The 11,777-nt window shown below is 47.5% G+C and overlaps 1 pseudogene; it reads left to right on the top strand.

Annotated features, from left to right (window-relative positions):
• Positions 6,579-7,520, top strand: Gm7860 (predicted gene 7860; annotated as a pseudogene).

The following is an 11,777-nucleotide window of genomic DNA, read 5'->3' as shown; positions in this document are numbered from 1 at the left end:
GAAAAGCTAGAGGAACTGTACTGGTTGCTTAATAGTCTGTGGGTTTGGCCCTCTGTGGCTGTGAAGCTACGAGGAAGTGACCCCAGAGCAGGGCAGGGATAGGCTCCCAGCCTGAGCCTTCCCCAGTGGCCAGCCTGTTGGCAGAGACGTTCACACCTCGGCCACAAAAAAGGGGGCAACGAAAGGAATGGTTAGAGGGAGACAAGAGTCAAAGAAAGGGGTCATCGAACCGCAGCTATTGCTCCTAACCGCTGAGGCCTCAGTCTTAGGAAGCCACTTTAAACTGTAGTTGAAGCTGGCCTTGAACTTCACAGATCCTCACATCTCTACCTCTCAGGGGTTAGTCGTGGGCCCCCAAACCCTTCCCTTGTGCCTGTGGCTCCAGAAGTTGGCCTGTTATAAAAATACGTGATGAAATTATCTAGCAAAAATTTGAACTATGACTTGAGAATTTCAAGACCCAGAAATGTACTTACATGCCAAGGAGAAGAGGAGGGCTGTGGGGATCCTCTCAACAGGACGTGTTGAAAACCGCAGAGGAGAGAAAACCTAACCACACAGGCTGTGGATTATAAGTATACCCCTCTGAGTGCCCCGTGCCCTGCCCCCGGCATGTTTTATTTTTATGAGACAGGGTAAGGAAAAGGACTCAGCTAAAGCCACGAAGGACCTGTGATCACTAAGCTTTTCAGCCTGTGGTCTTGACCCCAAATGGTAAGCCTTTGGAAGTGCTACTACTGCCTCACCCCACTCCCTACCACACCCCTGTCTAGAATCTCCCTCCCTCAGCACAGTGCTAAGGGCATATTCCCTGGATCTGTACCCCATGCCTCAAGCATACAACCCCCCAAAGACAAGCGTTTCTCTCCTTTCCCCAAGGCAACTTTGTCAGGGCAAGGCCAGCTAGGTGCTGGCATCCACTCTCTTGCCCTTCCTGCCTAGAGGAACCCTGATGTCGTTGATAGCTGAGTCTTCTGTTGAGATCTGGCAGCTGGCAGCGGAAGATAACAGGAACTCCGGTCTGGCATTTCCTGTGTGTGTAGCACTCCTGGCTCTGTCTGTCCCTCTGAGCAACTGCTTTGATTGTGCTGTGTGCCGCCATTTCTGTGTTCTCTCTCTTACCTCCCCATTGCTTCTCCCCTTTGGAGGTAGGCTTATTGTGGACACAGCAAAAGACTAAACCTTAGGGTGTTTTATTTGCATCTTCCAAAACCATGAGAGCAAAGACTGGTCCCAGCACTGCATGAACACAATCACAATGCTTTCAAAAATATTTATGTGTGTGTGTGTGTGTGTGTGTGTGTGTGTGTGTGTGTGTGTGTGTGCAGGGCCCTGTGGAGATTATCACCTCCCAGGAAGTGAAGTTACATATGGCTGTGAGGTCCTGGAATTCTGGGCCTTTGCAAGAGCATCAGGCCCTCTTAACTGCTGAGCGAATCTCCAGTCCCTGGAGATCTGCAAAGTAGGAGATTTTAGCCACTTTGATAAGGCTTCTGTGTCTTTCCTCTTGAAGTTTCTATCTGACACACTTCTCACATAGGGAAGTGTCCGGTAGCTATGAGAGTCTTGAGAAATGCCATGTTTTATAGCTTATGTAGAGCAACAGTAGTTGTGAAGTGAAAACAAAGTTTTTTTCTTTTTTTTCTCCTTTAAAGATTTATTTATTATATGTAAGTACACTGTAGCTGTCTTCAGACACCCCAGAAGAGGGCATCAGATCTCATTATGGATGGTTGTGAGCCACCATGTGGTTGCTGAGATTTGAATTCAGGACCTTCTTCGGAAGAGCAGTCAGTGCTCTTAACTGCTAAGCCATCTCTCCAGCCCCAAACGAACTTTGTAAGCCAACAATTATTTTTTCTCCAATTTTTTATTAGATATTTTCTTCATTTACATTTCAAATGCTATCCCGAAAGTCCCCCATACCCTCCCCCACCCCCACCCCCGCTCTTCTACCCACCCACTCCCACATCTTGGCCCTGGTGTTCCCCTGTACTGGGGCCTATAAAGTTTGCAAGACCAAGGGGCCTCTCTTCCCAATGATGGCCAACTAGGCCATCTTCTGCTACATATGCAGCTAGAGACACAAGCTCTGGGGGTACTGGTTAGTTCATATTGTTGTTCCACTTATAGAGTTGCAGACCCCTTTAGCTCCTTGGGTACTTTCTCTAGCTCCTCCATTGGGGGCCCTGTGTTCCATCCAATAGCTGACTGTGAGCATTCACTTCTGTGTTTGCCAGACACCGGCATAGCCTCACAAGAGACAGCTATATCAGGGTCCTTTCAGCAAAATATTGCTGGCGTATGCAATGGTGTCTACGTTTGGAGGCTAATTATGGGATGGATCCCTGGGTGCAGCAGTCTCTAGATGGTCCATCCTTTCATCTCAGCTCCAAACTTTGTCTCTGTAACTCCTTCCATGGGTGTTTTGTTCCCTATTCTAAGAAGGGGTGAAGTGTCCACACTTTGGTCTTCGTTCTTGAGTTTCATGTGTTTTGCAAATTGTATCTTATATCTTGGGTATTCTAAGTTTCTGGGTTAATATTTGCTTATTAGTGAGTACATATCATGTGAGTTCTTTTGTGATTGGGTTACCTCACTCAGGATGATGCCCTCTAGGTCCATCCATTTGCCTAGGAATTTCATAAATCCATTCTTTTTAATAGCTGAGTAGTACTCCATTGTGTAAATGTACCACATTTTCTGTATCCATTCCTCTGTTGAGGGACATTTGGGCTCTTTCCAGCTTCTGTAAGCCAACAATTATTAATAAAAGCTAAATTTTAGGGGCTGGAGAGTTGGCTCACTGATAAGAGCACAGGCTGTTCTGCAAAGGACCCAAGCTGTTCTCAGCACCCATATCAGGTGGCCACACCCTCCTACAACTTCAGCCCCAGAGATCCAGGTCCCTCTTTTGGGCTCTGGGTAGCTGCACTTACAATGCACATACTCAGAGACAGATACACATACTGTAAAATAAACACACTCACATACATACATACATACATACACATCACACATACACACACGTACACACATACAGACACATGTAACAAATTTTGACTAACGCTAGAGGAAAGACTAAGTTTATTTGTATGTATAAATGTACATACATGTGACTGCATTTACACATATCGAGACCAACACTTGGCACTTTACGTCACGCACACAAAGCTCAACTAATCGTGAAGTCAAAAGCAACTTTTCTAATTCATAATTTAGAGAGCAAATTTTGATAAATATGGCACTGAAGAGACCAAAGGACCTTCCCGTTTCTAAGTGATTCTACACAAGGTTGCCACAGAGGCAAGGACAACACTGTGAAGAAGCAGTGGAGGGAATTATAAAGCACAGTGGGCAGTCTGAACGTTTCCTTACTTTTCTGGATTTTGCTTCCTTATTTTCTATACTTTCCTTTTTTTTTCTAGATTTTAGTGACACTAGCGTATTTGGCAGACCTAAAATGGTAACCTGTTATTTATTTTCTCATTCTAAATTAATGCTTACTGTTGTGCTTAACATATAGTATTATCATATCAAATATTATAATATGTATTTTACAGTTATATTCTTCATTGTGTATTGTTTTATATAAAGAGAGTCCATAAATATTATATTAACTTTGGCTTTACAAAACCTGAGTCCACCCCACCCTTTTCTGGAAGTCATTGCCTTCCAGGCTGTTGCTGTGAAAAATTTACCTCATGCTAATAGCCTGCGTTTAGAAGGATGCCAGTTCCCCCTGCCCCCAAAGTAGGTGGATGAAAATGTCAGAGAGAAGCTAGTGATGAGTCCGGAAATGTTGGGTCCCTCAGTGCTCAAGGACCTAAAGGTTCTGACTCCATTGCACAGATTTGGGACCCATCAGAGCTGGGAACTCTGCCCAGGAGTGGATTTGTATTGTATCCGCTTTGCTGAGTTGAAACTGCTCTTCCTAGATTTCCTGAGTTAGAACCGGTGGGAACAGGTGTTTGTACACCGGGCTCATCGGGTTGAAGGGAGCACATGGCTGTAATTTTTTTTTCTTCCGAGACAGGGTTTCTCTGTGTAGCCCTGGCTGTCCTGGAACTCACTCTGTAGATCAGGCTGGCCTCGAACTCAGAAATCTGCCTGCGTCTGCCTCCCGAGTGCTGGGATTAAAGGCGTGCGCCACCACGCCCCGCTCTGTAATTTTTCAACTCATAAGGTTGGGTTATAAGTAAACCCTTGTCACTGCTCACAGGGTATGGCTTACTTCCTGGTTGGCAGGAATGAGCCCCTACTGGATATTCCACTACAGCTTCATTATCTCCTGTGCCAGGTGTGCCTAGTTTTGCTCTGTGGCAAAGGGTGCCAGCTTACCTGCGGGACACCTGCATGAATACTCAAATTGGTAATGAATATTCAAATTGGAGGCCTTTTGATGGAGAGACCAGTGAGGTCCGAATTCTAGTTAGTCTTAGGGGCTAACTGGTCCATGATTCCTTACTTCCGGTTCATCTTCTCCCAATTTCCCGTCTGAGCTCTTCATCCCCAGACATCAGAAAGACGACGCCACATAGACTGTGGTTAACTCCTATAATTGTATCAGATCAAATACTTACAATCGCTTATTACATGCACGCATGTGCACATATGCACACTGCATGATGCTTCTGCTCCTTGCTCACATTCAGGCTGAGTTTGCCTCAGATCACGTGATCGATAGCTGCCACTGGGCGGGCGTACTAGCTTCTCTCTGACATTTTTATCCATCTGCTTGGGGGGAGGGACCGGCAACCTCCCAAACGCAGGCTGTTAGCACAAGGGAAATTTTCCCATAGCTCAGTCTTGCTTGATTTCAAAGCATATCTTGATTTCAGTTCATATCTAACTAACTTTGGCTGCTGTTGTTCCTTCTCCTGTAACCAGCCCTGTTCCGAGTCCCAGTAGCTCTCTCCTTGCTGTCACTACCCATGAGTCCCTGCAGCTGTGCTTTTCAGAGGCCACCTGTGCCCCCACCTCTGCTTCTTTTGCTGCTGTGCATTTAACCCCTTGCCCCTCCTCTCCTGGTCCCTCGTTCTCATGCCTATAGTCTAAAGTCTAAGCTTAATCTCTCCTCTGGGCTCCTGCCTCCTGAGACCTGGGGCCCTCCCTCACTACCCTCTTTCTTTGCTTGGGGTCACTTCTCAATTACTGCTTTCTATAGGGGGTAGCACCTCCATAGCGGGGTGGGGGGTAAGCTCACTGACTTCTCTGGGTGTTTGCAGTCGAGTGCCCTCTGTGGGCACAAACTGAGCCCCCTGTTTGAGTTAACCCTAAGTAGGAGCCTGATGATCCCTGAGTGAAGTTTTGGGGTTGTTGCTGGGCACCCAGGCTCAGGCTCAGGCTTTCCACAAATGGTAGTGACTTTTGCAGTTCTCACTTCCTTACAGGAACATTTATTTTGGCTCAGGATCTCAGAGAGTTTCACATTATCTCAGCAGGGACAGAGGAGCAGCAGGAGCAGAAATCTCCTGTGTTTTGTTAATTCTGAGAACCTTCCATTAGTCTTTTTTTCTAGAAAGATTAAGATCATTGTGTGTGTGTGTGTGTGTGTGTGTGTGTGTGTGGTATGTGATGTAACATTTATTCTCTGGGATCCTGTAAATTTCCAGGAAAATCCTGTCAGTTGAGCAAATCAGAGCTGTTCCAGATGCAGCGCTTGGTGCTGGGGTGATGGCTGTAAGTCACAGGACGAGCTTCGAGGCACCAGAGGGACATGTGTGACTCACTGCGGTGCTATCAGCAGACCTGAAGTTACGTCCACTGACAAGTGGTCCCCCATGTTCAGTCTTATGATGTGTGATTACTCCACTGAGCCTCACACAAACCCGAGACAGAAGGCAGTGACCATGGGTCTTGCTTTTGGACTGTCCAGAACCTTGCTGTCTGCGGGGCCATTTTTAGTCTTATGAATACCTTGTGCCTCAAGAAAATTTAGATCCCGAGCACCCCTTGCATACAGCAAGCATCCATCTTTTTAGGTTTGTGCCAGCTTCATCCTGCACAGGAGTGACTTTAAACAGCATGTCGCCATTGTCCCCAAAACACACCAAAAATCACCTGGCAACACCTCCTAGATGTCTGATTTGAAGCTGGGTGTGGTGGCGATCGCCTTTAATCCCAGCACTTGGGAGGCAGAGGCAGGCGGTTTTCTGAGTTTGAGTCCAGCCTGGTCTACAGAGTGAGTTCCAGGACAGCTAGGGCTACACAGAGAAACCCTGTCTCAAAAAAACAAAACAAAACAAAACAAAACAAAAAAAGACTATATATTTGATATTAACCTGGCTTTCCAGAGCAAGACACCCTAATGGCTACTTTGTCTGAGATATATTGATCTCTGTGATTTCCCCAAATGAGGGAGAGGGAAACCTGACTGATATTTTTATGATAGTGAGAAATTACACTTGCACTCTTCCCCCACGAATGTTAAAAACTGTAGTAAGTGCCAGTTGGTGGTGGTGCACAATTTTAATTAGGCGGATCTCTGAGTTCAAAGCCAGTCTGGACTACGGAGTGAGTTCGGGTCAGCCAAGGCTGCACAGAAAAAAACGCTGTCTTCAAAAACAAACAAACAGCTGCTGCGTCTTTGGGAAAACACCAAATGGCGGATGACACCAGTGCAGTGGGAGGGCCCGGAGGACCCGGGGCCCAGGATTAGGAGGCCACAGCGGCTTCTGTGGAGGATTTGGCAGCGGTCTTAGGGGCCACAGTCGTGGTTGAGGCTGTGGCCATGGTCGAGGCCGCGGGGCTCGTGGAGGTAAAGCTGAAGATAAGGAGTGGATCCCCATCACCAAGCTGGGCCGCCTGGTTAGGACATGAAGATCAAGGCCTTGGAGGAGATCTACCTGTTCTCCTTGCCCATTAAGGAGTCTGAGATCATTGACTTTTTCCTGGGTGCAGTCCTATAGGATGAGGTTCCGAAAATCATGCCAGTGCAGAAGCAGACTCAGGCTGGCCAGTGGACCAGGTTCAAGGCATTCGTTGCTATTGGGGACTACAATGGTCAGGTTGGTCTTGGCGTTAAGTGCTCCAAGGAGGTTGCCACTGCCATCTGAGGGGCCATCATCTTGGCCAAGCTTTCCATCGTCCCTGTGTGGAGAGGCTACTGGGGGAACAAGATTGGCAAGCCCCACACTGTTCCGTGCAAGGTGACAGGCCGCTGTGGCTCTGTGCTGGTGCGTCTCATCCCTGCCCCCAGAGGCACTGGCATTGTCTCTGCTCCTGTGCCCAAGAAGCTCCTGATGATGGCCGGTATAGATGACTGCTACACTTCAGCCAGGGGCTGCACTGCCACCCTGGGAACTTTGCCAAGGCCAACTTTGATGCCTTCTCCAAGACTTACAGCTACCTGACTGCTGACCTCTGGAAAGAGACTGTGTTCACCAAGTCTCCTTCTCAGGAATTCACTCGTCATCTTGTGAAAACCCACACCAGAGTCTCTGTTAAGAGGACCCAGGTTCCAGCTGTGCCTAAAACATAAGAGTTTTTATACGAGAAAAATAAACGAATTAACTCTGTTAAAACAAACAAACAAACAAAAACAAACAAACAGGAATCTTTTCCCTCGAAATATATATTTTTATTTGGTTACTGTTCCTCTCTGTGTTTGGAAAGGATTTACATGAAGCTCAAATAAATCTTGTTTACGGTCCTTCTCGCACTTGTGGGAGGAGAGTCCCTCTCCAGCGTGCATCCGTGTGCACTTGCGTGTGTGCTTACACTTGTGTGTATCTGTGGTAAGTGCACATGAGTATGTTTTGAACAAGACGTGAGCTTTGACCTGTGAAAAGGCCCACAGAGCAGAGTTGCTGAGAAAGGACAGTTTTGGTTTGTTTGTTTTTTCAGTCTCAGCCTCGGTGTCATTGCATGTAGCTTGTCTAGGAACGGGGCCTTAGCTGCTCATGTAGCCGCAACAAAAACGCACTGGGGGAAGTGAGTCTGACTTGCTTCCTGCTCCAACCCCTTGGGAGCAGCCAGTTGGCATCTCTCGAGGCAGAGTGGGTTACCACACTGCGGAGGGTGTAAATAAAAAGGCCTCAAGTAAAAAGACTTTCTGTTTTAATATGACCCCGAGGCTTTTCTAAGAATGTGAGCACTTTCCACAGGTCTTTGGGAACTTTTGAACCCCTATGGGGGCTTCGTCCCTCCCATCTGGGATGCCCCCAGCATGGCAGGGATCCATCCTAGGAGCCCCCAGTTCAGAGACAGGCGAGCTATGTTCCTCAGCGGTGCCTTCTGTGAGGCCTGCCTGGGCTTTTGTCCCGAGGTCAAGGTGGGTTGCATATTGCTGCTCTAACATGCCACAGACTTAGTGTTTCAAGATAAAAATAGCAAAAGGGTTGATACAGCTATGGCGCTGGGGGAGGCTCCAGGGGAAGAGAGATTCACTTCCTTGCTTTTTCTAGCTTCCTGTTCGTGGGCCCTTCTTACGTCAGCAGCAGCACAGATTCTCCAGTTGTTTGGCTCCTTCCCTCTCCTTCTTGCTTGTTCCATCTAGCTTTCGATCTCTCTCATCCTCTCACTCTCTGACCCCCTCTCCCCTTCCACATACAGGGAAACTTGTGCCCTGCCACCAAGGCCCATGTCCCAGAGGTTGGTCCCAGCCTGTGTTACTGCATGTGGTGGAACCATCATTTAAGACATAGGGCCCAATGGGAGGAAGTTAGGTCATTGGGAACGCACTGTCGAAGGCTCCAGTGAACCCCACCATTCCTCTCTCTTTGTCTCAGCCAGGTCCTTCTATCATAAGTTCTGTGTCACCAGAGGTCTAAAGAAACAAGGCTAAGCTACTGCAGATTTCGGTTTTGGAAACTGTGACCCAACATGAGCTTTCTCTCCTTGAAGTTGATTGATTTCAGGAGTTTTGCCACAGCACAGGAAGCTTGCTAATATTCCCATGTTGGCTGTTAGATCGCGGACATCTTTGGGACCCTTAATCCTCCCAAGCAGGGGTGGCACAGACTGACTGGAGCAGAGGGGGCCTTTCTCAGCACTCTTTTTTGGGTCTGTGTTTCATTTCCAAGTGGGCATTTCATACCCAAATAGCAGCCTTGGCTGGCCACTATGTCACCTTCCCTATCTCATCTCTACAGGCCATGACCTGGTAAGGATATGCATCCTGGGACTGGCACTGACTTTGTCCTTGTTAACTTACTAACATCCTGGCTTAACTAGAAAGGGAAGTCCAGGGAGTGTAGTTCAGTGGCAGAGAATCTACCCAGTGGGCCCTGGGTTCCATCTCCAGAACTGAAAGGAAATAAAATAAAATAAAATAAAATAAAATAAAATAAAATAAAAACAACAGAAAATCTAAATGGTATAGAAGGGTTAGAGTTCTCCTCTGGCCCAGAGAGATAAGAGCCAGAAGGATTTGAGGCAGTTCTTGATGAAGCCTCACAGGTCTGTGAGCAAGATAGCAGCCTCCTGGCTTCAAGAAGGCTGTGGGGATTCCGACACCCGGGCAGAGCTGGCCAGTCTTTAGGTCTGGGTAGGGAGAAGGCTTACTGGATAGCAGCTTTCTTTATTGAATCCTTTTAGCTTCTCTAGAGATAAGGCCTGGGGACAAACTCGTCTTGTATAAGATCAGGCCACAATGGAGGCTTCCAGGGAAAGCTGAAGAGAGCAACCCTAAGTCCCTCCTGGATTAGCTTGGCCAACACCTCTGGAAATCAACTGAACACTGCTTCCCAGTAATAATGATAATAAAAAAGCCAATGCTGTGCCCCATTTCCCCCTTATTTAGAGTTGGTAGGAAAGCAGTTTAGACCAAGGAATATGCTACAGGGCTGTTTGGGCTGTGTGCATGAAGAGGAGCCACACCCTCTACTCACGATTTGATGTCCGAGTTTTTGGTTGGAAATAATGTTCATATGTTTCAAATGGAAACAATTCATATGTCTCCATTTGCACGAAGTTCTGAGTAGTAGGATAAACACTGTGAGAGCCATCTGTTTTGTCCCTTTATCCACACTGCGTACTCTACTTCCTTGTTGGTCACTCAATTGGTTGTTGCGGTATGGGTCATACAGCGCTGTGTCAGGGAACCCTGAGGTAGTAACTGTGATGGTTTGTATGTGCTTGGCCCAGGGAGTGGCACTGTTAGGAGGTGTAGCCTTGTTGGAGTAGGTGTGTCACTGTGGGTGTTGGCCTCAATACCCTTGTCCTAGCTGCCTGGAAGTCGGTCTTCTGCTAGCTGAGGTGGATCTCTTAGCTCTTCTGGTCCCATGCCTGCCTGGATGCTGCCCTGCTCCCGCCTTGATGATCCTGGACTGAACCTCTGAACCTGTAAGCCAGCCCCAATTAAATGTTATCCTTGTAAGAGTTGCCTTGGTCATGGTGTCTGTCCACAGCAGTGTAAAACCCTAGCTATGATATCACCACACTGCATCATTCACCTTACCTCATCTCCCCTCTTAGACATTGCATCACGTTACATCACCTGGGGAGCGGGCACAATCCAACAGGACATTTTGAGAGCAAAAGATGACTCTAAAAGAACAGTCTAATATATTGTTATAATTGTACTGTTTTATCATAGTTATTGTTCTTAGTCCCAATGTGCCTAATACTATATAAGTATGTTAGATATGTATTTTTATCTGTATACATATAAGTATTTGCATATAGGCTATGAAAGTATATTACATAGCTTGGTACCATCCACGGTTTTAGGTATCCAATCTGGGTTTGGAAGTTACCCTCCATAGACAAGGAAGAATGCCATTTATTTACGTGTGTGTGTGTGTGTGTGTGTGCGCGTGCGTGTGCGTGTGCATGTGTGTGTGTGTGTGTGCCATCTCATATCTGCTTTTCCCCTTCAGAGTAGCCAGCCCATCATGCATCATGCAGGGCTGTTCTGGAGGGAGGAGGCTTCATTAGCTGGGGTTGGTGGATGCAATGCAGGGCCTTGATTGGCAGAGAGTGCTCAGGTAAAGAACACACAAACCAACCGGAAAACAGCTTTGGAGAACTAGTTCCATTTACTGGGGGAAGGAAAAAGCCCTTGGGGAGGTGGCCAGGGTCTCTCAGGCAAGGTTGGTGCGACCATATACAATAACCAGAAGAGGGGCGATGGAAGATACTTCATGTGATATTCAGGGGTTAGGGGATGCAGGGAAAACAACCGTATAAGGTCAAACAAGGCGTGAAGCTTGATAACCGGGAGGGTAGTAAATTCTTACTAGAGTTGATGGCCAACGCCTGCTGTCCTCATAAGGTATCTAGGGTTGAAGCTCGCCTCAACTCCTCCCTCATTTATCCTGAGCCGTTACGGTCCCACCTCACGTATATGTGCTCCTGTGGGTGCAAATGCATGTGATTGCATGTGCATGTCGAGGTCAGAGGTCAGTTTGGGTGTTGAATTCCAGGAATGCTGTCCACTTTGCTCTTTGAGATAGCCCTAAGACTTTATTGGTTTTACATACCATGCATGTATGCCCGTCCACACGGATGTACGGATACCACATGGGCTGGGTTGGAATTGAGTGGATGGAGGCTCGAGAGCAGGTGGCGTCACTGCCAGTTAATGGCACTGGCTAGTTTCCTTTGGACTTGTAGTGACACTGCAGAGGTGTGTGGTGTGTGAGTCACAGGGCCCAGGAGAGTCCTGTCTCCTGGAAGGGAGGGGCCCCTGTAGGGGGTGACATGAGGCACTAGAGGAGGTGCTTGTCAGAGTAATTAAGGATCAACTCCACAATCCTGCATGGAAAGAACGGCCTGGGAGCCCTGGCAAGGACTGCCTAGAGCCCTGGCCAGGAGGCAGAGGGAGGGAGCTG

This window comes from Mus musculus, chromosome 16 (genome assembly GCF_000001635.26).
Source record: "Mus musculus strain C57BL/6J chromosome 16, GRCm38.p6 C57BL/6J".
Lineage (NCBI taxonomy): Eukaryota > Metazoa > Chordata > Mammalia > Rodentia > Muridae > Mus > Mus musculus.
The sequence above is the reverse complement of the archived record's forward strand: the minus strand, read 5'-3'. Positions and strand labels throughout refer to the sequence as shown.